Below are 27774 nucleotides of genomic sequence, written 5' to 3' on the forward strand. Positions count from 1 at the left end.
TTCTATCAAATTCGCAGTGATGAGGGGTACAAAAGGAAAAGATGTTTACTTGTACAAGAATTCCTTACTGCCTTCTACTATATAAAAATGAAGCAAAAAGAATTGTGCAGTGCAAATATGACTCATTAAAAATGCTCCTGAAAGAATTCCTGGTAAATATCTAAATTAATTATCTTTTTTTCAGCACCTGATATAAACACGTGTGCACGTGTATATAATCTGAGGAAAACCCCACAGCACAGGTTTTCCACCTCACTGAAGCATCAGCTTTGAGCCCTAAGCCCTTCATCTTCTCCCAGCTCATTGTTTCCCTTCCTTTTCTCCTAACCCATGACTCCAAGGGTGATCAACAGTGTAGATTAGTAGTTAAGAACACAGACTTCGGAATCTAGCTTCCTGGGTTTAAAGCCCAGTTCTGCCACTTACTAGCTCTGTAATCCTAGGCAAGTGTCTTAAACTCTCTGTGCCTCAGTTTCATCATGGGGATAACATTGCCTGGCTCGCAGGGTTATTTGAGTAGATGAAATGGTATCTACAAAGCTTATTTATGTGCCCAACACAGAATGGGAGCTCTATAAGTTATACACCACCATCTTTGAGTTAGTCTTTGCTCAGACTCCTCTATTCCTTGTATTCCTGTTGTTTCACCTGCAAATCAGCCAGTACACATCAACTGTTAGTGAATCTTAAACTTTCTCTTCATTGGTGGAGAAAATATTATTATATAACTGATGTCACTACTTCAAATTCCTGGTCTGAAATCTCACCTGGACCCTCAGTACTGCACATCAATCCTTTTACCAATCTCTACTCCACTTCCTCTCTCATTCCCTCCCTTATTGATAACTTAAGTCCAGTTACTATCATCTTTTTTCCTAAAGTCCCACTCAAAGGATGAGGCTGTCCCTTCTCACATTTAAGGTCAACCTTTCTATCTGTCCTATGTATTCCCCCTGCAATTCCTACAAACTAAAAACCTATAAGCCATACTTGACTCTGCTCCCCCTATATAATCAACAGTCGAGCTAGTTCTGCATATTTTGTTTTCTAAATAATTCTTTAAATTGTAAATTATTTTTATCCCTATTTCCACACTGTGTTAATAAGACCCTCATCATCTCTTAACCAAATTCCTCCAAGAGAAATCAAAGAGATTAAGGAGAATCAGCAGTGCAAATATCAGAAGCTGACAGAGATATAATATTTTGATTGTTTTTCAGGTTGAGACTAGCTCCTTTTTCCACCAACTATGGATGTACTTCAAGAGGTAAAACAAACTCTTGAAATGTTATACAAAACAAAACAAAAAAAAATCTTTTTTAAAGCATAGGTATAATCTTCTAGGAGAGAAGAGGGCCCAATATGTGGCCCCAAAATTTCAAAATTTCAAAGAGATCTATGACCCTTCCCCCTTCCCCAAAAAAGTTTCATTATTCTAGAGAATAAGGCCCAAGCTCATTATCAGGCCTTGTAACATTCTACATAGTCTGGCTCTGATCCATGTCAGTTTTACTAGCTGACCATCTATGTGAGATATCAAGAGTTGGCGAAGTGGACATCTTTTATTTGTGCATGTCTAGTATTCCTCTTTCTTTTGGTAACAACCTTGTGACACCTTATTGGGAAACAATCCTTGTCTTCCTGAATGCAGTTGTGGTGAGAATGTCAATCAAGGTGTACCCACCTTTCACTGAGCAAGGGAGACATGTGACCTCAACCCAGCCTACACCAATCAGGCTGAGTTTCCTGAGAAGCTGAATCTTAGAGTGATGTGAGGAAGGAAAATGGCTAGAGCTGATTCTTTATGACTGTGGTACACTGAAGACATTGTTCCTTACTACTGCCTAGGTCCCTACCCCTGCAAACTGCTCTGGTTCTTCTCGGGACTTCTTGAGGCCAAAGTGCTCACTTTTTACTTAAATTCTGTTATTCAACATCCTCCAAATAAACATTTTTCTGCTTAAATTAACCATTTTAGCCACTTGTTCTTCCTTTTATTGGACAAATATATATTGAACCATGTAACAGTTAGTTGGACATGTCAACTTGGCTAGACTGTAATACCCAGTTATTCAAACAGATGGAAGTGTTGCCATGAAGGTATTATCTAAATGTGGTTAACATCCACAATCAGCTGACTTTAAGGAGATTATCGTCAGTAATGTGAGTAGGCCTCATCCAATCAGTTGAAAAGCCTTAAGAGCAAAACTCAGGTTTCTCTGAAAAAGAAATTCTACTGCAAGACTGCATTATCAGCTTCAGCTAGAGAATCTGCAATGTGTTGGCCTGCCGTGTAGATTTTGGACTTTCCAGTCCCCACAATCACATAAGCCAATTCCTTGAAATAAATCTCTTTATTTACACAATGTATGCGTGTGTGTATGGTGTGTGAATGTGTGTATCGTCTTACAGGTTCTGTAGGTATCTGCCCAGTTCTCTGAGAGAAGACCTACTACATACTGGTGCTGATGATAAGCACGGGTTGTCATTTGCTTGCTGCTGTGACTGAAATAAAGGACTCAGTTTCATGTACATCCACAAGGCATTTAAGTTAAATTTTGTACCAAAGAATAAAATCTCCAATGAACCATGATGGTTCTGCTGCTTGCAACCAAAGAACCCTAAATACAGTTATATATGTTATTGTTTGAGGAGGAGAGAGTTCACAAAGTTTCACTGTTTCAAATAGTGCTAATAAACAGCTTAAGCTCAAAGCTGTGAGTAGAATTTTAAAGTTCTAAACTTGATGCCAAAAAATTAACTTTCTAGATTCTCCCAAAGTACAGAGAAATTTAAAAATGAAGGCATGTCCAAGAAAGAAAAGATGTCTAAAATAGTTACTAGAATGTACAGGTTTGTTTACCCTACTTCAGGGGCCAGCACACTATGAGCCACAGGCCAAATCTGGGCCACTGTCTGTTTTTGTGTGGCTTGTGAACTAAGGACTGTTTCTATATTTAAGGACACCTTCAGCGTCTATAAATAAAGGAGACACAATCACTCTCATTTGCTTATGTAAATGGCTGCTTTCACCCTATAACAGCAGAGTTGAATATCTGCAACAGGGACCAAATGGCCCTAAAATCCTAAAGTACTTACTATCTGGTCCCTTACAAAAAAAGTTAGCTGGCCGGGTGCGGTGGCTCACGCCTGTAATCTCAGCACTCTGGGAGGCTGAGGCGGGTGGATCACACAGTCAGGAGTTTGAGATCAGCCTGACCAACATGGTGAAACCCCATCTCTACTAATAATAACAAAAGTTAGCCAGGTGTGGTGGTGCACGCCCGTAGTCCCAGCTACACGGGAGGCTGAGGCAGGAGAATCACCTGAACCCAGGAGTGAGCCACGATCACATCACTACACTCCAGCCTGGGCGACACAGTGAGACTGTCTCAAAAAAAAAAAAAAAAAAAAAGGGGGCTGGGCGCGGTGGCTCACGCCTGTAATCCCAGCACTTTGGGAGGCCGAGGCGGGCGGATCACGAGGTCAGGAGATTGAGACCATCCTGGCTAACATGGTGAAACCCTGTCTCTACTAAAAATACAAAAAATTAGCCGGGCATGGTGGCAGGCACCTGTAGTCCCAGCTACTCGGGAGGCTGAGGCAGGAGAATGGCGTGAACCCGGGAGGCGGAGCTTGCAGTGCGCCGAGATAGTGGCACTGAACTCCAGCCTGGGAGACAGCGAGACTTCCGTCTCAGAAAAAAAAAAAAAAAAAAAGTTAACACCTACTCTAGTTTATCAGAGGAAACATTAATTTCAGGAGGAATGAGCAAGAAAGGGGCAAGAAATGTTAGAAAATAGACTACGAGAAAGGAATAAACTAATTAACTGTTATTTATTGTACATTTACCATGCATAAAATACTGTTTTGAGCACTTTACATCTACTAGTATTTTTAATCCTCACATTTCTATGGGGTGGGGATTATTGTCCCTTTAATTTAATTTTTTGAGACGGAGTTTCGCTCTTATTGCCCAAGCTGGAGTGCAATGGCTTGATCTCGGCTCACCACAACCTCCACCTCCCGGGTTCAAGTGATTCTCCTGCCTCAACCTCCCAAGTAGTTGGGATTACAGGCATGCGCCACCACGCCCGGCTAATTGTTGTATTTTTAGTAGAGACAGGGTTTCTTCATGTTGGTTAGGCTGGTCTCAAACTACCAACCTCAGGTGATCTGCCCACCTTGGCCTCCCAAAGTGCTGAGATTATAGGCGTGAGCCACTGTGCCCAGCCTACTGTCCCCATTTTATAGATGAGGCAAAAAGGCTAAAACTAACTTGTCCAAGCTCAACATACATAAATTATGGAGCCAGGATTATAACTCTGGCACTGTGGCTCTAGCATCAGTGTGGTTAACTACAATACTATATTGCTTTACCATTCATCTTCTTGTCTATCTAATCTGTACCATGCAAATATTATTTTTCTTTAGAATTAAAGTATACAAACACTATGGATGAACCAATACTAGAATAAATTAGAAATCTGTGGTGGTACATTTCTTAGAGAATTTAAAGGATTACAAAGACCTATGTGCATGAACACACACACACACACACACACACACACAAACACACCCCTTCCTTCTAGAAGGTAGAGAAACTGAGGAAGATGGCCCCTTGGATTCAACCACTGCTTTCCTGCAAACCATATTTGAACTCTGAAGCTGAGGCAAGCTTTATATGCAGGCTAAGATAAAGAATGTTCTCCTCCGACATCCCCTGCATCATTATGACCAATTAATTAAGAATCTGGAACACGGAGCCAGAATGTGGATATTTCTCAAAGCTCCCAGTTAAATCTAATGTATCGCCAAGCCAGCGTTGCAATCCACCACACTGTAAGTTCTCTCCTCTCAAGGAGAAGAGTGGTAAGAATAGAGTAAGAGTGAAGGGAGGAGCAAGCAGAAAGATGAGAGAAACTTGACAAAACTTCTCTCTGAAGAATGGAATTTTTATTTACTACCATGCTAATATAGAACTAGTCTTCAAGTCTCATTGCTACACCTGAAGACTTAAAAAAAGGAATTGTAAAAAGAAAACTAATGATTTCTACATATGCATATATGTACATATGCATGTTTTTACAGGAAACTTCTGTCCCTTAAGGATACACAGCAAACTGATAACCATTATTTTTGTTTCGTTTGCATTCTTTTCTTGATCTGTACTTTTCAGGGCATTACTTGTATTCCTTTTAAAATATATTACTTAACAAAAATAGTGGTGTCTTTTGTTTTTTTTTTGAGACAGGGTCTCACTGTCACCCAGGTTGGAGTGTAGTGGCACAATCATGGCTCACTGCAGCCTCAACCTCCCATGCTCAAGCGATCCTCCCACCTCAGCCTTCTGAGTATCTGGAATTACAGGTATGTGCCACCACACCCTGCTAATTTTTTGTTTTAATTTTTGTAGAGACAGGGTCTCACTATGTTGCTCAGGCTGGTCTCAAACTCATGGGCTCAAGCTATCCTCCCACCTTGGCCTCCCAAAGTGCTGGGATTACAGGCGGGAGCCACCATGCCTGGTCAAAAATAGTGAATTATTTAAAAACCGTGTGACTAAAAGGATGTTCAAGGTTACTTTATTATTACTTTGAATAGGAAAATAATTATAAAAAAGGGCTAGTAAAAATTACTTAATACTTTCCTGAAAAACAGCTTACTTTTTAGTCACTACACAAAACATAAAAATCTCTCAACTTTTATGTACTGTGAAGATGTATACTCTAACAAATCTATTAAAGAATCCCTGCTATCAGATGGCTATTATTAATTAAAGTCTTACTGATACTAATTTATCCCAATATTTAGTGAGGAAAAAATGTTTTAAATAATGAGAAATAATAAAATGAAAACATTTTAAGTTTTATAAAACACAAAACATCACATAGTTTTTGTAATCACTTATAATAATCTCACTTAATATTTAGTTAAAATCAAATATTGTCCTAAAAATAAACATCCTCCTTATATGGACTATTCAGTTAAATGAATTTGAAGTTTTCATATGGCTTCAGTCTTCAAAAAACAAAGTAGGCAATGGTGGAGGGTAAGGCTTTATCTAAGCAATCACAGGCTTGGCCAAAGGTCTAAGTGATAATGAGTTAACGCTCAAGCATGGGTTGTCACTTGTTTGCAGCTGTGATTCTGAGATAAAGGACTCAGTTTTGTGTACATTCACAAAGCATTTAGGTTAAATTTTGCACCAAAGAATACAATCTCTAACCTAGTTAAATGGTAAACCTCGACACACAAAATCACCATTGTGATGTTAATTTTCATAAACACACCATGCAAAAAGCATACCACTACCATGAGGGGAAAAAGTTGGCTTTTCACTTTGATAGACCCACAATCCAAAGCAAGGTAAACCTCTGTAATAAGCTTAACCTAGCTGTGGTGACAACTCAACTCCAAGGGAGGCTAGTGTCAGAAAACAGTCCTGTCTGAAATGCCTGGGTACTGACTACCATTTTTTACATGTATTTGATTAGTTTTCATCCTAGTGGTGAGTGTAGTACTCTCATGACAGATTTTTCATTATAAAGGTAAACTAACTCTTCCAGAACACTAAAACCATTTGAGAATCTCACCTGACACTATGTCCTAAGGAAAAAAAAAAGCTCATAGTGTATTAGTTACTAATAGTATCAGAATCAACATTTAAAAATTTTAACAATGCTGTGAGTGGCTACATTTAAAGAAAAAATAGTCTCAGAAAAAAATTCGCATTTTTAGAAACTAAACACATTTCTACTTTAAAAAGCAACGTGTAATTCTTCTGCAATGTTTACTGTTTTCTCATAAAGAAACCTACATAAATCCAGCAAAAACACTAGATTCTTAAAAAATCAGATTCTAATTCACAAAAGTGTTACCTACTACAACATCTATTCTGATATTTTGAGCTACATGAGACTAAATCTCAGGAAAATCTATGTATAACTCTGAAGGTAACACATAAGTAGAGAACTACAGAAATAAGCAGAAACAACACAGTATGATGCACCTAAACTAAACACATTACCAGAAATGTAAAAAAGATAGTGTATCTCCTTTAAAAAGAATAAAAGCTTGATAGCAAAAAGAGTGTAAGTCCAAAATCCTTCAATCAATAAACCAAGGATTAAAAGGCATATTTGACAGAAATGTTATGGTTCCAAGTATTCCCAGAAAGCTCACAGCTCAATAGCTTGTTTGTTCACTATGCAACTTTGACGTGCCTTTAGATTTCTGAATTACTGCCAGGACCTAAAAGTCCTCAAAAATCTGTATTATTCTAGACTATTTAAAATTCATATACTTGTCTTAAAAAAAACAAAAAAGATACAAACCGAACACCTAGCCAAAATTCAACCGTGACTTATCTGTCTACTTATTAGAACATGTTATATTTCCTGATACAAAAGTAATTAAAATCTGGTCCAATACCAGAGTAGGCAAATAAAGGAATGAAAAAAATAGAAAACACAGGGTACGGTGGCTCACACCTATAATCCCAGAACTTTGGAGGGCAAAGGTGTGTGAATGGCTTGAGCCCAAGAGTTCAAGACCATTCTGGGCAACATAGCAAAACACTGTCTCTACAAAAAATACAAAAAGTTAGCCAGGCATGTTGGCATGCGCCTGTAGTCCCAGCTACTCAGGAGGCTGAGGTGGGGGAATCACCTGACTGCGATAAGCCGTGACCCTGCCACAGCATCCCAGCCCGGGGGTAGGAGTAAGATCCTGTCTCAAAAACAAAAACAGAAAAGAAAGAAAGAAAGAAAAATAAACACACAAAAAGACCTGCACATATAAAGTACTTTCAATTCTTAAATGACCCAGAATTCTATTACAAATGGGAATTTATGCTGCAGAAATAAAAAACAAAGACATACACAAAAACAAAACAAAATGGGAAAGAAAAGATCCTTCCATAGAAGAATGGACAAATTACTATGTATCATACAGCTTACAAGAATGAGGTAGAATAGTGATATGAAATGACCAAAATCTCTCAGGCAAAATGCGTTAGGCAAAAAAGCAACTTGCTATAGTTAAGGAACAATATATTTTTCTTTTTTAAAAGACAGACATAGCTATATAAAATTATTTATATGTAGTTTTTATATAAATAATATATATAGCTATTTATGTTAGGATATATATAGGAAAAGGCTAGACAAAGATTCATTTTAATGGTGGCTGTCCTTGGGGAAAGGGACTTTCTAAGTCATATACACCAAAAAATATTAAAATGTACAGAATGAAGTAATTCTACTTTTTGGAATTTATCCTACAGAAATAATTAAGGATGCATGGAAAAATTCAACTATAATGATATTCATAGCAGAACTTTTATAATAAAAAACTGAAAACTATAGAAAAATCATTTAAACAAATGATGGCAAATTCACACACTACTATACATCTATAGTATTTATCCATTAGAGATGATACTGTTAAAAGATACTCATTTATCATGAAAATTCACAAAATATTAAGAAAAAAAGGAGCATGAAATATTATGTATCTGATTTCATTTTCATCAAAGAAAAGGCATATACGCATTGAACATCACTGAGAAAGATGTACACCAAAATTCTAACAAGTTGTAAGGTAAAATTAAAGGTGATTTTTCTTTTGGCTTATTGCATGCATTCTTAACAGGAGCAGTATCACCACCAATGGGGTGAAAATTGGCTCTTGAGGGGCAAAAAAATAATTCTTATTCTTTTAGTGCATAAAACACAGATACACATACAATACATAAACAAATATACAGTTATATCTGTGGCATTAAAATTTCATGAGGGGGACAATTAGAAAAATATCTAAAAAGGCTGAGAAATAATGTTTAATTGGTACTTTCTTATTTTTTTTCTACAATGAACTTGGTATTACTTGAGTTTGACTTAAGCAATCTATGTACATTTAACTAATTGAAAAGGTAAAACAAAACATAACCATGGAAAGCTAAGATATATCATTAATTTTCATTAACTATAAAATGTGCTTCTTTATTCCTATGGCTTTAAAAATATAATACAAACCATTTTTTTTAAATAACACTAAAATGAAAATATAGAGATAAATAAATTGAAAAAGCATCTCATCAGAATCATCTGGGGATCACCTACAGGAGTAAAATGCAGCACCTTAGCCCTATCCCAGACCCATAAAATCAGTATTTCTGCAAGGTTATGCGGTATACCGGAGTAGCTTTTATTAAATGAAGCACACTTACATCATCACACCACTCCAGGGAAATATGAAATCTAGACAGGAAATATATTTTAATTTGGCCTGAGAGATTTAAAAAATTATGTACTGAAGTAATAGAAATAATAAGAGCCTAGAAATCTAGAAATTCCCAGTAAACTCACCCCTTTCCTTTAATGAATCCAAAGATTTACAGTTCTTGGTTGGGCGCAGTGGCTCATGCCTGTAATCCCAGCACTTTGCGAGGCCAAGGCGGGTGGATCACCTGAGGTGGGGAGACTCAGCCTGATCAACATGGAGAAACCCTGTCTCTACTAAAAATACAAAATTAGCTGGGAGTGGTGGCGCATGCCTGTAATCCCAGCTACTCAGGAGGCTGAGGCAGGAAAATCCCTTGAACCCGGGAGGTGGAGGTTGCAGTGAGCCGAGATCACATCATTGCACTCCAACCTGCACAACAAAAGCGAAACTCCGTCTCCAAAAAAAAAAAAAAAAAAATTTACATTTCTTCACAAACTATCAAACACACCTTATTGTTCATTATCTCTACTGGGCGCAAGACATTGTGAAGAATAGAAAAGAAATAAGCAACACTCATGAATTGAATTGCTACTAAAATAAACTTACTTTATTGCCATAGTGTTGCCGAAAATCAAGAGTTTATCTAAATCTGCAAAAACCAGTATTAACTACTGGCTTTCTCTGGGTACTATATTCACAAAGAAACAGTTTTTAATTCTAGGATGAAAATTAAGTAGAGAACAAAAGTCACGTCACTGTTGGGTAATAAAAAGTGGGATACTGTCAGCTATATTCAATTCTCTAGTTAACAGGCTTGTTCAGCACCTCAGCCTTGAATTCAAAATTTTGCCTATACCAGATTATACATTTTTCATGCTAAATACTTTAGGTCTAAACTATTAAGTCGTGAATGCCAAAGATTTATTGTATACATAAACAATGAAACTACCTAAGTGAGGAGCTAACCGTCCCACTTAATTAATGGGGAATACGCAGGGTTGACCAAAATAGGGGATACATGGCATAAGATATTGTTCTAGTCCCAAGGGATCTTTTACCTCAGTTTCATAGAAACATCAAAGCCAGCCAGGCACAGTGGCTCACACCTGTAATTCCAACACTTTGGGAGGCTGAGGTGGGGGGATCACCTGAGGTCAGAGGTCAGGAGTTCAAAAGCAGCCTGGTCAACATGGTGAAACTCCATCTCTACTAAAAATAAAAAGATTAGCTGGGTGTGGTGGCACAAGCCTATAATCCCAGCTACTTGGGAGGCTGAGGCACCAGAATTGCTTGAACCCTGCAGGCAGAGGTTGCAGCCAGCAGAGATTGCAGCCACTAAACTCCACCCTGGGCGACAGAGTGAGACACTGTTTCAGAAACAAAACAAAACACAAAGGAAACAAAGAAACATCAATCCCAACTTTGGGGTAATAACAGCAGCAATAATTTTAAGTGCTTCTTGTACCTCAGGCATGCTTATTTAAACCTCAAACAAGATACAGATATTGTTCTTTCCCCACTAACAGATGAGAAAACTGAGAAAAACTGGTAGGCACTACATGCAAACTTTTGCCAAGTGTTTTGCCTGCTGACCACAAATACAATGACCAAATATTCAAAGCAAGATTTTGCATACCATTTATATAAATGTTTAAATCCTATAATTAAACACTTATCCATAAAACAGCACATGACGTAACTGAGGCAAATCTGAGTTAGAAGAATCAAAAGGTTTCCAAGGCAAGGTACAACAGTAAAAAACCTTTCCTATTTCTCCCATCCCCATGCCCAGAAAATGGCAACTTAATTTTGTGTCTGTTTTAGTTTTAAAGGAAAAATGTTTACCATAACATAAAATTCCATTTCAGAAATCCTATTTATTACTTGTAAAGCCTTTAACTCATTTTATCACCTAAGAATCTTTATCTTTAAAAGCTTTATTAAATTTAATTTCATACTCTATAACGAATTCATTTTAGAACTTTTAGTTTGATTATAAAATATATGAACAGGCCAGGCGTGGTGGCTCATGCCTGTAACCCCAGCACTTTGGGAGGCCGAGGCGGGCAGATCATGAAGTCAGCAGATCGAGACCATCTTGGCCAACATGGTGAAACCCCGTCTCTACTAAAAATACAAAAATTAGCTGGGCGTGGTGGTGTGTGCCTGTAATCCCAGCTACTCGGGAGGCTGAGGCAGAAGAATCGCTTGAACCCAGGAGGTGGAGGTTGCAGTGAGCCGAGATCACAGCACTGCACTCCAGCCTGGCAACAGAGTGAGACTCCGTCTTGAAAAAAATTAATGAATAAAATATATATATATATATATATATATATATATATATGAAGAATGTAAAGTTCATAAAAGGCTTAACAAGGGAAATAAAATATCATATGACATATAATAATACACATAATATATAACATATAATATCTATAACCCACACATCAGAGATAACAATCTAGGTCTTTTGGTGTTTCCTTTTAGCCTATATTCTACACATGAATAGATATATATTTTAAAAATAAGTACTAAAATCATACTATGTAAACACTGGTAATCTGCATTTACCAATGTAACAACAGAGAACGTTTTAAAAATAGCACACACAAATGCAATTTTATGATTGATTTTCTATAAAACACTTTGGCCTATATAACTAAAAATAGTTCATTATACTGTGAAAATTAACCAGGCTGGGAAGAGATAGTTGGTCCTTCATATAAAGGGCACTCTCTCAAATATTTGAATGTTTTTAAAAATCATCTTTAAATTTTACTGATTAAATAGCCAATTTCTTTGCACTATTAAAAAACTTCACATGCCCATCTTTGGTATGCCAACACACAGAGGACACTGAACATGTGGTTATGGGAGTGTTGTTATAAATGCAAAAGACCAAAACTGACTACAGGCTCAGCCCAGAACACTAGAACTTAAGCAGAGTCAGCTAAGAAAACCACAAAGCAATGATTCTTTATGTCCAGTATCTAAGGCCTACTATAGCTTATGTACATATGCAGGCAGATGGCACTGAGTGGTGACACAATCTCAAGTATGTTCTGTTGTGACAGCAGTCCACATCTGAAGCATAATGGGAATAATAGGATAAGTACATCATCTAAAACCCTCCAACCCGTGGTTTCTACTGCAGATTTTGGTTGGTTCTTGAATTATAATGCTATCATATTCCAATGTAAAAGTTTTAACACTTGAGTGAAATACTAGTCAGAAGTTATTAAACAGTAATTTAAAATTCAAAGGGATGTTTTACAACTGAGGTTTGTCCTAGGTGTGAAACTCAGTATTCAAAAGACACAGAAACTTTTTTTAAAAAGTATATACTATTTGACCAATTTCAAGACACTAAACTCCCAGGCTTCTTACCATTTGAACGAAAAAGAAACACTACCAAAATAACCTAATATATGAAAATCTAAACATGCAAATAAAGGTGTGTCTGATTATAAGATTCTCCCTCCCAAATCACTTGCCTATGGTTTTTCTTAAGTTAATCTGATATCCTTAAATAATCACACCAGTTTTTATAGATACACATCTACAGAGCAAATTGATACTTGCACTTTATATGCCAAACAATTTTCTGAAGCATAAAAACTTCATGCCGGGGGTTATGTATGTCATTACTAAATCAATTGTATGATTAGAATGGAGAACAGCAGGATGCAACAGTAGGGCAGTCTAAAGCTGACATGCAGAAATCCACCAGGAAAAATTAAAAACCAACACTTTGAGGATACCAAGAACCAAAATATCATATAAAGTTATCTTTTATAGGCCTGTCATAACAAGTCTCAGACAACTAGAAACAAATTTTAAAATATGTTACTTCTTCACAACAATGCTTTTCATTTAATCTAGGTTTATTGTCCTTCCAACTCCAATCAACAAGACACCATACGTCATGAAGTAGTAATTATACGGCCACAAATGGTGACAGATTAATCTTTTTTTTTTTTTTTTTTTGAGACGAAGTTTTGCTCTTGTTGCCCAGGCTGGAGTGCAATGGCACCATCCTGGCTCACCACAACCTCTGCCTCCCAGGTTCAAGGGATTCTCCTGCCTCAGCCTCCTGAGTAGCTGGGATTACAGGCATGCGCCACCACACCCAGCTAGTTTTTTTGTATTTTTTTTTTAGTGGAGACGGGGTTTCTCCATGTTGGTCAGGGTGATCTCAAACTCCCGACCTCAGGCGATCCACCCGCCTCGACCTCCCAAAGTGCTGGGATTACAGGCGTGAGCCACCACACCCGGCCGTAGGCTACAATATCTAATCCAAAGTATTCTACTCCTTCAACCATAATTTACCTCCTCCTAGCCCTCATTCTATCAATTTCATTTCTCTTTTTTGAGAAAATAAATTCCTTTTCCACAGTCTAGCACGTCAACTTACATGTGTTATTGCCCTATGGTAAATTCTGTATCATAATTATGTTCCTTTCTCAACCTTACTCTGATTTCTTTCAATTTCTCAATTACCTATATGTACTTTCATCCTTTAGGTATCCATTCCTATGATATTCATTTAAAAGAATACTAAACTTAAAATTTATTAAGATATTAATTTGAAGGATTAGAAACTTTATAGACACAGGGTTCAGAGATTTCATACTCCTATTCTGCCTGGGTATAGGCATTAGTTAAAAAAAAAAAAAAAAAGGCCTCATTTATCCTACTAACCATTAAATGACTTAGAATTATCTGTTTATATTTCTGAGCAACAAATCACACACTTTGATATTCTAATAGAAGACGGAAACACATGCCACCAACCCTGCCCCACTCCCCACAGACTGTGATAGATATTAGGTAGACAACTATGGCTAAACATTTGGACTACTGTAATTCCATCACCTCATTTCAGAATACTAAATTCTTAAATGGTTACAAAAAAAATTAAGATATAAACAGAACCAAAAGATGTTATTGATAATGAACACTATGGTGCAAAGCAGACTTTTTTTTTTAAAGCTGAAAACTCTACAAATTACTCAGTTAACAGGCCGGGCGCGGTGGCTCACGCCTGTAATACCAGCACTTTGGGAGGCCGAGGCGGATGGATCACGAGGTCAGGAGATCAAGACCACGGTGAAACCCCATCTCTACTAAAAATACAAAAAATTAGCCGGGCGCGGTGGCGGGCGCCTGTAGTCCCAGCTACGCGGGAGGCTGAGGCAGGAGAATGGCGTGAACCCGGGAGGCGGAGCTTGCAGTGAGCCGAGATCGCGCCACTGCACTCCAGCCTGGGCGACAGCGAGACTCCGTCTCAAAAAAAAAAAAAAAAAAAAACCAAATTACTCAGTTAACAAAGCCTAAGAGAAAATTATACTTTGTAAGTGTTTGATCTTTATTTCTCTCCTCAGGATTTTTACTGTATGATTTATGGAAAAAAAAAAAAAGACAGGTGAAGTCACTTTATTTCTGAAGAAATTTTCTAGACTCATTTAGGAGAAAAATGGTGTGACTCACTGAAAACAGTATAGGGACAGAGGCAGTCTCCTGTCATTTACACATTCATTCATGTTTACATTTAAGCAAGATACAAATATGTATTGATCACCTATTTTCTGCTTTGTATTGCAAAAGTCCCTTCTTCTGGACGTTTACTATCCACGTGATCCTCCTCTATAATCAGAGCTGCGTAAATTTTCACAAATTACATAATTACTTTGAGTTTCATCACCTGTAAAAAAACTGGACAATAACAATATCTACTTTATAGATTTACTGTGCAAATTAAATAGGATGTAAGGGATCTACACTCAAAAACATATGAGTTCCCTTTTCCCTGTAGGTCCATTACAGATAGGATATTAATCAATGGCTCCCAACCTTTCTATAAAAAAAACTCTATTCTACTCCATGGATTTCACGTGTTTAAAGATTTTTGTCTACCAACTGCAATGACATCTTATTAATCACATAAGTAAAAGCTAATCAAAATTCTCAAATTGCCAAAGACTTAAAAAACTAACAAAACCCAATGCTAGGATCTTGAAGGGATAAGTACAATATTTTATTTCCTTAACAATCTGCAAATCGCTACAATGTATGATAATGATTTGAGTCAATATAATCATTGGTCAAAGAAAAGATATATAATATTTTATCTGTATAAGTCTATTTAGAGTAAATGCACAATTTTCATTTGACTTTTTGTAATACTAATCATAATTCCTTCCTATCTCTGCAGATCCCTGGGAAAAACATAATTTATGGACCAGAAATTAGTGATTCTGTATGTCTAGAAAAACTACTGGTTACCCTACAGATTTAAATGAGTATTATTAGTAACACCATCTTCAAATTCACAAGTTGCATATATTTACCCATAAAGAGAAATAATGATATCCAGTGAGCTGTTCCCTATCAACCTCATCTACCAGGCTTTTCCTAGCCTTGTGATGACAAGGGTCTTTTTGTTCTTCCTCAAACATGATGATCTGCTTCCCACTTTAGGGCCTTTGCACCAACGGGCCCTTTCTCTGCCTGGTTCATTCTTCTTATATACTGTTATGTCTGGCATTTTGTAATTCGGGTGCCACATTAAATATCACCATCTCAGTGAGCTTTTCCACAACACTCAATTTAAAACCCTTGCATCATTCTCTATCATTTCATCTTGCTATAGTTTCTTCATGGCATTTGGGACCTCTGAAATTATCTTATTTACTTGTTTTTCTACTGTGCCTCTACTATCATCAACCCTTCAGTGGTATAAAAATTGCCATGAAAGCACGTGTTATTCACTGCTAAATCTCTGGTTCCTAGAATAGTATCAAGCACTCAATAATCACTCAATAAATACATGTTGGACGACTAGCCAAACTGTTTATTATTACTGTAGGGAATGACTGATTTCTTAGTCAAGAATTTATATTTAGCATTCAAAATTGCTGATTCAAAAGGAGTATGAAAAAATCTTCTGATAAAGAAAAATGTATATAATATTCTATTCAACCAGTACACTTCATTTTGTTTTATTTTAATCCTTCGGGATAGAAGCATACAAAAGTCTATTCACATTTCAGACACTTCGTATGTCACCTCATGTAAAAATTAAATGAACTATCTTATAACAGTATGCCATAAACTGCTAGCTACTTAATTTAATAATTTATTTTTTCTGTCAAGATGCAAGCATGTTTCTAAAAATGTAAGACAACAGGCCATCATAGTCACAATGCCAGAATGGCCCAAACTAAGGACTATGCTATTCTCTCAGCTATAGTTTAAGGAGTAGGAGTGATGGGAAGAGAATGACTGTAGTTCAGATTTCTGCTGGACAAACACGCAGAAGTATCCTCAAACTTATTCAAAAGAGACTCTTATAGTTTGTAGACATTAAATCATCGTTTTGAATATCTGAGGTCCCTTTAGTAAATGAAATTTCATTCAGTTGACCAGATCTGGGCTTTTGCAGATTCACATAGGAAAAACACAGTATTTGTAAAAAAAAAAAAAAAAAAAAAAAAAAAAAAAAAAAAAAAAAAAAAAAAAAAAAAAAAAAGGCACACGCACACAATCCCCAACACTATGAGCACTATGAGTTACATTTGCTTATTAATTTAAAAATATTTTCAAGGATAGTTTTAAATGGAAGAGATTTGAATAAAAATAATAAGTACTTTATTTCTGAATTTAGGCAGTATTTGGAAACTAAAAGAAACATTAAGAAAGGTATGACAACTCACTGTTTTAAAAAATGCAAACACTTTACAAGTATCACAAGCCTGTATTTTTTTAAATTGGTGGCTGCTTCTTTTCTCCATTGGAAGATACCGAGCAGACAATTCACAGCTCATGTGAGTTTACTTATCAGTCAAAAAGAAATACTATTAATATCAATCTCTGGCTAACTTGCTTTATATTATTCAGTCAAGTGGAAAGTATGAGTAGAGCTCTAGTCAGGTACTAGAATGACTAAAAATGGCATCTGCAAACTCCCTTTTTTTAATTAGGAAAATTCAGGGGTGAGAGAGAAAACAGGAATACTAAAAGTAATGTTTTTCTAAACATCATACACCCAATTTCCCATTTTTTTGCTTCTGTATTTTACTTAGAAGCTGCTTAACAAACAAGAAGTATATATTTCACTTCTCATCACTTCTGCTCACACAACCGGTGTTTTTAAAGTCCTGCAGCAATCACAAATGCTACAAAAACCACATGCAGAAGAATTTCACCTTACAGTGAAGCGTTTTAAGGTAATAGCTCCAGAAATACAAAGTCTAAAAGCGAGGATATCCTGTTAACCAAGAACTCAAAATGCTAACTAAATAAAATTACTGCAGGAGATTGTACATATATATTTTTAAAAGCATAAATATATGCTTTTTACTGATGAAATGATAGGAATCTTGGAATGTTTTATCCTTCAATTTTTAAAAAAACAATAGTAACAACCAAAGTGTACTGAGTCCCATCTTCTCTCAAAGGCTGCCTAACTGCATGTAAGCCTAGGCTGTTTCTTTTGAATTTAATCTCCAAATTGGTTGTATAGATCTTCACAAACCTGAAGCCTAAGCACTTTCTCCAAAACCCTCCCTCTTGTTTTCCTTTAAACTCTCAGATCTCACCTTACCTGTGTTACTATTAATCCAGATTCCCTGTCTTCAACCTCTTCCTTCCTCAATTCATTCTTTACTCTACAAGCAAATTCATCTGCTTTTCGATGAATGCTTTTATCAAGTCATTTTCCGCGTATCAAAGCTTGTACTCCTGAAAAAGTCTACACTTATCAACCTAGCATTCAATGGCTTAACAGTCTAGCCCCAATCTCCATAATTCTCCCTTATCTCCATATTTTCTAACTATACAAAAGCCTAGGCTTCTGTCAAATTAATCACCTGTCCTCCAACTTCTCCTGAACTTTCTTTCTATCTTGGCACATGCCACTTCTACCACAAAGAATGTCCACCATTCCCCTCCTGCTGCCACTGCTCACCACAGCCCATTTGCATTTCAGTATTTATTCATGTAAACAAGAACACAAAAATGAGATATTTCTTGCCCTTGAGGAGACTGGCAGAAAAAACAAATTTAATGAAAACAGCTAGTTTTTATTAAATACCTATGTGCCAAGTGGTCTTACACATTATTCTAATCCTCTCAACAATCCTATGGGGTAGATATTATTCTCCTTTTATAAAAATAAGGAAGCCAAGGTTTAGAAAAACCAAATCATACACATATTTAGCAGGTTGCCTCAAATCATGTACTTAGTAAGTGGCAAAGCAAGGACACGAACCCAGGCTGCCTAACTCCAGAGCTACTGCTCTAAACATTAACAATTTTTTTTTGTTTTTTCAAAGTCAGAACCATGTGACTACCCCCTTCATCTATCTGAAATAATTTAGTTTTACATATTATTTCTACTTATTACACACTATAAAACAAGCTTTCTCATGTTTGTCATTTTAATAAAAGAACATTAAAATTCTAGCTCTCCATAAAAAAAAAAATGCTCAAATTCCAACTTTAATCAGTAATTTTTTTTTGGTCACAGATTACTTTTACCTAAAATATTTTTAAAGAAACTCATTTCAATAAGTTTTTTGGAAGATAACTGCAAATTTCTTTCATACAGTATGATGGTTTTACAGATTATTAATAATATGAGGATTTCTGCTATTACCACCCAAGAATATAACAGATGTCTATTACATTGGCAAAGATTGTAAAAACTGACCTACTCAATGCCATTGAAGGTGCAGTGAGACACATACTCTTATACACAGGGTAATCACCCTCTGATCCAGTTATCCCACTTCTGGGAATCTATCCTACAGGAAGAAAAAAAAAAAAAACAGAGATGCAATCAAAGATACATGTACAAAAAACGTCTGTCCCAGTGTTATTTAAAATAGCAATATTATAAAGAATCAACTTTAAAGTCTCAAACTAGGAGACCAACATCCCATGCAGGAAAAAAAAAAAGTATGATCAAAACAATATATATAAAGTTATAATTCTAAGTTTCGTAAAAAAAAAATAAATAAAAAATCCGTACATGCAAGGAACAAACTGGAAAAATGTATATTAAAGTATTAGTAGTAACTTTTTCTGGATGATAGGCTCATGGATGTTTTCAATTTATTCTTTACACTTAACATTCTTTTCAAAATCTGCCACAGTATAACATGAATTACTTTAAACACACACAAAAAATGTTTAAGCAGTTATAACCACTGAAAAAGATCCTGAATCTAACAAGGGCATATTACTTGGAATAAGAAATACATTTCCTAGTGCAAAGAAAACGTCAGACTTTTTTCCAGCTTCTATTATGCCCAGAAGCTTGTTTCCAGCTTCTATTATGCTCACCTTTACTTTTAGGTTGTGTAAAGAATGTCATCCAAAACTCAGTAGTACCTGTATTTATGAAACTGCACAAGGCCCACTATCTAAAAGTCAGCCAATGTTCCAAGAGAAAGAATCACACTTAAATGGACTATTTTATTATATATGTCTACTGAGAATAATACATGTCCAATTAATCCAAACTCAAAACATGCAAAAATGGAAAAACCAGAAAAATTATTCTCATTTTGCAAACTACATATATTATTGTTGCCTTATAAACACATCATAATTAATTAGGTCGGGAGAGAAGAGGATCTTGAAAATAAAACTGTCAAGCTAACAACAGTCACTAAAAATGCACATTTATGCATGTTGTCTATTTGCACATTTCTGTCCTAGCAGATAGTTGACTTTAGTGGCAAAGGATGATTTTAATCAGTGTAGAAAAAAATATTAACATGCCATTCTACAAAACAACTTCTGACATTAAACAGAGAATTGAAATTGCTAGCTGAACCAGGAAACAACTTCCCTACAATGTGTGTATATACATGCATGTGTGTGTGTGTGTGTGTGTGTGTGTGTGTGTGTGTGCATGTGTGTGTGTGTATGTATACATATGCAGAAAAGCTATTTACAAAAAATAAGTCTTGGACTGAAGTAAAACAGGCAGTAAACCAACAATTCTTATTTAACTCTATTTTAAACAACTGGGAAACTGATTTGGTCTAATACTCATAAGCTGTTAGAAAAAAAGACCACCGAAATAGCTGTTCACCAACTAAGAGAATTTGAGATGTTCACAATTTATTTTACTTAAAAAATGAGTATCATTCTATTTTCACTCTATCATGAAAATACAACACTGATTTATAAAACACATGACAGGCTGTGGCAAACAAAATAAACTGCTAGACTATAATAAATTCCTTCAAGCAGAAACTACACCTTCACATCTCAGTATCCATCAAAGAGCCTAATTTGGGTTTACTTAAACATCTGTTCAATGACTGAATCTGAAATCTATTAATGAAATTATGAATTAACTGTGGTGGCACACGCTTGTAGTCCTAGCTACTCAGGAGGCTGAAGTGGGAGGATAGCTTGAGCCCAGGAGGTGGAGAACAGCATGGGTGATATAGCAAGACTCTGTGAAAGAAAAAGGAAGAAAAGGGAAATAGAAAAAGAAAGAGGAAGAGGAAGAGAAGAGAGAAAAAAGAAAAGAAATTATGCAACCTTTTCACAAGCATAGGATGGAATTTAAAGGGTAGTTCCAAAGGTATCAATAGATTTGGGCTAGATTGTTCACTGTGTAAAACTGAAAGATTAGCGTTAAGTTTCAACTGCTACAATATTTAACTTAGTGCCTGCTTGCTTAATGTTTTATAATATAGCCAACTTGTCTAGAACAGAATGATCCTACTGATAAATGAATTTAAAATATCACTGAAAACACAGTGAGTGAATTTACTCTCTGGATTACACATCTGACATATCTGAAATGTATAGTCAGCAATAAAATTTCCACTACTAACTTAGAGTCATATAAACTGCATTTGGGATATATCCAAATAGTCGTATTCAGTTCTTTGTGCCTCTTTTTATAGTTTTGTCTTTTCTAAAGACAAAAACAAAACAAAAAAGAAAACAGTTAAAAAACAAAAGACATCTAAAACACAGTCCTACCACGAACAAAACTGTGTTTTACCTCCAGAATAAGTGGGTACAGCACTGCACTGCAAAAAACCATGAATGAGTAACATGTTATAGGTGTATACACCTAGGAGTTCAAGGTAGGGCACTTCAAGTTTTAATTAACCCAAAAGTATCTTTTATTAGTTTTTTTTAGTTTAATATATACTGCTATGCTTATGAAATATGGCCTAATTTAAATACATTCGGACACTAAAACATATGATTACATATTTAATTTTAAATTTAGTTAACTTTAACACTTTGAACCACTCTACCAGTGTAAACTAAATAGGTCAGAGGTAAGAAACACTGGGAAAATTTGAGTGATTTATAAAGAAATTTTTTTCAGATTTATCTAACCTAAATTTATATAGCCTAAGTAAATAAGTCATTAGTGCTTTTAAAAAAGCCATTAACTTGTCTACTGATTGGAGTTTATTTCATAAAACATTTAATTTTCCATGCATATATCATGTATTTCCGAAAATTAAAAGAATTATTTTTAAACCACTTATAAAAGCACATTATTTCCTGTTTCAACTCTACCTTAATAACCATACACAATTTCCTTTTTTTATTGGTGCATGTGTATATGCATGTTTGTACCTTCTACTTCTAAAAGGCTTATTTTCAAGCGGAAATGAGACCATGGCATGGTTCTCTGTTGAACTGCTTTGTTGATCAGAACCTCATGATAATGAACAAAGCTAAGCTTATAGGTTCAATACTCATCTGGATCATTTAACTTTGAAACAAAGTGCCCTCTTAACCAGTCATCTCACAACTGTGTGCAGGGGACTGAGAGAATGTGAATTATGCAGTGCAAATCTATACCACTATTACAAAAGTTTCAAAATGTAAATGAGCTAATATTAACATTATCTTTGTATATGAAAAACTAAAAAGCACATAAAAACTATTGCTTGTAATCCCCATACTTCATGCACACAATAAAAGAAAAAATGGACACTTCTTCTGTCTCAGTAACATACTAAAGCTTAAATATTTTTGTTTAATGCTAATCTTTTTCATAAGATATGAATCTGGCATTAAGTAATGCAGCAATTATATGACATCAGAATAAGCAAAAAATTCTTGGAAATAGGTCGTAACTCTTCTTACAAATGACTGGTGTAATCAATTAATTGTTATAACCAATTAATTTGAAAAGGGACATTATAAACAAGTAAACTTACATTCACAATTTCAAATGTATCCCAATATTAAAATATAACTGCTTTACATTAGTTATTTTCACTGACCAACTAAAATAAGAGAATTTTAGAACCACGAGATTAGAAGTGATCTGAGGTTCGATGAACATTTACGGTGTCCCTATCACATGTCAGAAACAGAACAAGGTGCTTTCAAGTAACTCAAGTGATTCAACCCACTCCCTTGTATAGAAGTCAAAGCTCCCCACCTATGCCAAATCAAGCCATCTAGGTTCCAGAACCAGAAATTCTGGGCAAAGCCCTCACAGTGGTATAGTTTTCTATCAAAACTGGCTGGTGTCATCATCCCCTATAAACCAAATAAAATTTCAATGTTGACCTATTTAACAAAAACAATAGTCTCAGCCGCACAAGTCCAGCACTTTGGGAGGCCGAGGCGGGCGGATCATGAGGTCAGGGGTTCAAGACCAGCCTTACCAACATGGTGAAACCCTGTCTCTACTAAAAAAAAAAAAACACAAAAATTAGCCAGGTGTGGTGGCACGTGCCTGTAATCCCAGCTACTCAGGAGGCTAAGGCAGGAGAATCCCTTGAACCTGGGAGACGGAGGTTGCAGTGAGCCAAGATCACATCACTATACTCCAGCCTGGGTGACAGAGCAAGACTCCGTCTCAGGAAAAAAAAAAAAAAAAGTCTCTTTTTTGAACTATAAAGAATTACAACAATTAAAAAATTCAACTGTGAGTCTTCAACTAAGTACCTACACAATTTACTGCAAAGAACAAAACATGGGGCTGTCACAGCTGTAAAATTCTAAAAACATCATACAAAACAGAAATTAAACAAATTACAGATACCATTAAAAATTCCTTTGTTGCCAGCCACAGTGGTTCACCCCTGTAATCCCAACAACTTTTGGAGGCCAAGGTGGCCGGATCACTTGGGGTCAGGAGTTTGAGATCAGCCTGGCCAACATGGGGAAACCTCGTCTCTACTAACAATAAAAAAAAAAAAAAAAATTAGCTGGGCGTGGTGGTGGGTACCTGTTATCCCAGCTATTCGGGAGGCTGAGACAAGAGAATCGCTTGAACCCAGGAGGCAGAGGTTGCAGTGAGCCAAGATTGCACCACTGCACATCAGGCTGGGTGACAGAGCAAGACTCGTCTCAAAAAAATTCAATTTTAAAAAATACCCCTTTGCAAGGAAAAAAAACAATTACCAACATGAAAATTTGCATGTCTAATCACTATTTTATATAAAATATCATCAACCATACACTAAAGTTGATGGGTAACACTAAACACTGGCAAGATCTGGAGTAACTTAACTATTACAATACAAATAATGACCGACTGTGAAACTCCCTGAGGGCAGAGACCCTGTCTAATTCATCTCTGTATCCAACAATTAGCATCCTGTAGTTAAATGTTGGGGAGGTAAGCTAACATCCGAACTTTAAACGTGAGCTATCGAAAAATTCAACTTAACAATCTGAAAGTTCTCTTTTTATGACTGATGTTATTTTTTAAATGTTAAACAATAATGTCCAATGCAAGTATACAAGTGACATTACCATGAAATGTTTGTCAACAACTGTGGATGCCAAAATAGGTATAACCTAGTCTTAAGAGTATAAGGTAGGGTGAGGGGATAGAAACAGTGGCAGGGAAGGGTAGTAAGGGAAGACCTGAGACTGGTGCAGAGACCTGAAGAAGTGAGGGATATATACTGCCTTGGGGAAAAAGGTTACAGGCAGAGAGGACATTAAGTGCAGACACCTGAGTGTATTTGACCTTTTTGGGAACTAGGAGGCCAGTGTGGCTGGGGTACAGTAAGCAAGAGGAAAAGTAAAGGGGCTTGAGATTAGGGAAATTGCTGGGCAGCTGTAAGGCTTGTAGGCCATGGTAAGAACTTTGGATTTTACTGTGAATGAGATGGGAAAACACTGGAGGGTTTTGAATAGAAGAGAGACTTGTTCTGAAGTTTGTGAGCATCATTGTAGCTGCTGTGTGGAAATCAACTTGGGGTGGAGGGGCAAGAGTGGAAGCTGGAAGATCAATTAGGAGATTAATAATCTTCATTTCTAACCTTTTTCAGTGACTGCAAAATTGTGTATCTTTCTGCTGTTGGGCAAGTAGTTTCCTTTTCTTCCCATCTATTAAAATAATTAAACGAACATGTGCATATGCAACATTTTCTTTCTTTTGTAATATTTCCTTGGGATTCATTTTCAGAAGGACTACAGGAACAACGTATATGAATATACTTGTCTTCTGGGGTACATTAAGTGTAGATACTGTCCTTCCCGAGGCCATACAAAAAGTGAACAAAGGCTTTTGAGCTGTTTTAATATGGAACTGTGTAACACTGAGGGATTCCATCCAGTTCACTTCTAAGACATAAGTTCATGGTTGGCCTCAGAGGGTCCCTAAAACTAATTCAAAATTTTGTGAATAAATGCCTATTAACTTTATTCTGGGGAGAGAGTTTATATATTTCATCATATTCTCAAAGGTGTCAGTGGCCTAGAAAAGGTTAAGAATTACTATCTTACAAACTGGAAATGGACTGCAATATCCTAATATAGGGTACCTCTCAAAAGGACAGAAGATTTAATACCTAGACTCATCTTTGTAATCATTCAATTCATTCCACAAATACTGAACATGTACGATCCTCAATACCTAGCAGCTAATCGTATCTGAAGTAGACCATAGTTTAAAACACCAAGAAAACTAGACAGGATTCACTGAAATATCACGCTACAAAAAAATATCGAACTATATAATTTCAAAACAACAATGTTACAGGAAAGCATAATAAAGACAGAAAGTCTGGGGCCTAACTTAATACTTATTATGTCAAAGTATCACAGAAATAAATTACATCACAAGGAAAGAAAAACTACACATAGGCATGTCCACCCCCACACATTCTGACAGGAAACCCAAAGAAAGTTTCCAAATCCTGTTTCCAGCAGCATCTCTTCTGAGACGGCCCTTCATGCTTTTGAAGGTAGGAGCCCCAAGTTAAATCTAAGAGCTGATACTTTACTCTTACTGTAATCAAAACAAAAACATCATCCGCCACCTAAGAAGAAGAGTGGCTACCTGTAGGGCTGTGGCTCATTCACCTTCTGCTCTATTATTCTATTTCATTTCTTATACCTCCTCCCTTCAAAGAAGTAACAAAATGATTTTCCCTCCCAAAACAGAATGCATTACTCCTCAATGGCAGTTCTTTTTCCAAGAGGTCAAAGGTTCCCTAAACTCTGGTTCTCAGCCCTACGAGGAGATCCCATTTTGTAGGCACAAATGTCTTCCTCTCATCTTCTCCCCGTAGCAGTAAATTACACAACTCGGCTGAAGACACCGTCCTTAACTTCCTGATTAAGGAGGCAAGAGATACTCTTACCAAGCCGCTAGTTTGAAGGATAACAAGAATCACACCGTGACCTCTTCCCTAACAAAATTCAGGGAAGAAGCAGAGACCCATGAAAAGTAACACTGAAAAGGCGAACACATGGTAAGCTACGGAAGACATGAGGGTAAAGAAGGCGGGAAAGGGGCTGGAAGGTGGAGTGGGATGTAGATGTCAGCCCTATTAACTGGGGGAATAAAGGAAGGAAAGGGAGACCCTGAACCCTGACAGAAGTGAGCCCGGAGACAGCAACGCTCCAGTCTACCCACACTTCTACAGCAGAGGACAGAGAATTCACCCAATCCTCCAACCCCGTTCCCGGTGTGTCCCCCCACCCGCCCCCGCCGGCCCAAAAGGGAGAGCTGGGTTTGAAGGAAGCTCTGACCCTAGACAGGGGACATGTAAGAGGAGGAAGGCAGCGATGTCCAACCTTCTGCTTCTCTCAGGCAGTGAGGTACGAGGGCACCGTGTCTGGGGAGATGGTGAGGGAAATGGGCTTGTGCTATGACACCTCGGGGAGTTGAAGGGTGGGGGACACAATGTCCTCTTTCTCTCCCACAGCCGGCCGGGGCCCCTCCCGACGGTCTCCCGCAGGCCTACAGTCGACCAGGTCGGTCCGCGGGCGTGGTTGGCTCTGGCCCTGGCGGCGGCCGGGCCTCCCAGATCCCCGGCCCCTCCCGCCGGCCAGGCCCCCGGGCCGCCGCCCCGGACACCGATGGAACGCGGAGGAGGAAGGGGGAGCCAGGCGACTGACCGGCGACATGAGCCGCCTCACCCTCGGCTCGGCCGACCCGCGCCCCCCGCTCCCTCTGGGACCGTCTGGGGCTCCCGGCCCCTCACTCACCCCCCCCGGTCCGGCGCCTCCTCCACCTCCTCCACCTCCTCCACCTCCTCCTCCTCCTCCCTCCTCTCGGCCGTGGCTCCTGCTCCGGCTCTGCGCGGCGACAGCGGCGGCGGCGGCGGCCTCGGGAGCGGCGGCGGCGCCTCCTCCAGAACGCGCACGCACGCACCACGCAGGCCCCGCCCCCTGATTCTGCCCCGCCCCTCCAAGTTGGCGACGGCTGGGCTTCGGCCCCGCCTTCCCCGCGGAGTTCCGGAGTCCGCTTAAAGGAGCCAGCACACTGGAGCCGGGAAAGCCTGGAACTACCGGGAAGGGGCGGGGAGTTTTAGCTTTGCATAGAGGGGGATGGGAGGTGGGTAAGACTGGAAAAAAAATGAGGAAGGGTCCAAAGATTCAAGAAGAGAATTTGGAGGGAACGCAATCATTCGACAAGCCCTAATTGAGCACCTGTTAGGTTCCAGGCGCTGTTCTAACTAAGCGCAGAGGGATAAAGTCATAGACAAGCAAAGGCCCTCTTGCAGCTTGCATGCTAGTGGAGTGGGAGAGGGGAGACAGACAACAAACAAGTGACAAAAATTGCAGGTAGTGATAAGTGGTGTGGAGAAAAATAAAGCAGGGGATAGGGTGACTTTACACCTGGTGAGATACTGCCTCTCAAAGAAGACCTTTGAGCGCATACACACGGGATGAAGGAATAAGTCTTGCAAACACGCGGGCTGGGAGGAGGAATAGCCTTTCCAGGCTGAGAGAACATCAGCCATAAACCCAGAGGTGGGGATACGCCTGCCATGTTGCCAAAACAGTGAAAAGCCGGCATGGCTGAGCAGCCTCAGCCAGCCCGAGAGCAGTACCAGCTAGGCTCGGAGAGGCGGGCCAGTGGCCAGATCCAGTGAAGCCTGTGGGCCATTATAACAAGAACTGGAAACCATGAGAGAAGGGTGAGCCGAGGAATGACCGCATCTGATTCACATTGTTAAAAGTTAGTCTTCCTGATCTGATGTGTGTAAAATACACAATGGGGAAGCACAGATGTCCTTGGGATACCAGTAAGGTAGCTTGGACTAACTAGCCTGGCAGCCACGGACAGGA

General features: G+C 37.8%; 1 protein-coding gene across 2 annotated transcripts in view; it reads right to left on the reverse strand.

The window, feature by feature from the left end:
- RAP1A (RAP1A, member of RAS oncogene family) overlaps positions 1–26820 on the reverse strand; it is a 97743-nt gene extending 70923 nt beyond the window's left edge. The window contains exons 1-2 of one of the 2 annotated variants that reach the window (XM_030824841.1): positions 26689–26820; positions 18941–19034 (exon numbers count right to left, since the gene is read on the reverse strand). The gene's annotated coding sequence lies outside the window, so the exon portion shown is untranslated. Of the gene's footprint in view, positions 1–18940; positions 19050–26688 lie in introns of those variants that run through there. The other variant, XM_030824842.1, reaches the window with a different exon arrangement.
- Between the last annotated feature and the right edge of the window lie 954 nt (positions 26821–27774).

This window comes from Nomascus leucogenys, chromosome 12 (genome assembly GCF_006542625.1).
Source record: "Nomascus leucogenys isolate Asia chromosome 12, Asia_NLE_v1, whole genome shotgun sequence".
Lineage (NCBI taxonomy): Eukaryota > Metazoa > Chordata > Mammalia > Primates > Hylobatidae > Nomascus > Nomascus leucogenys.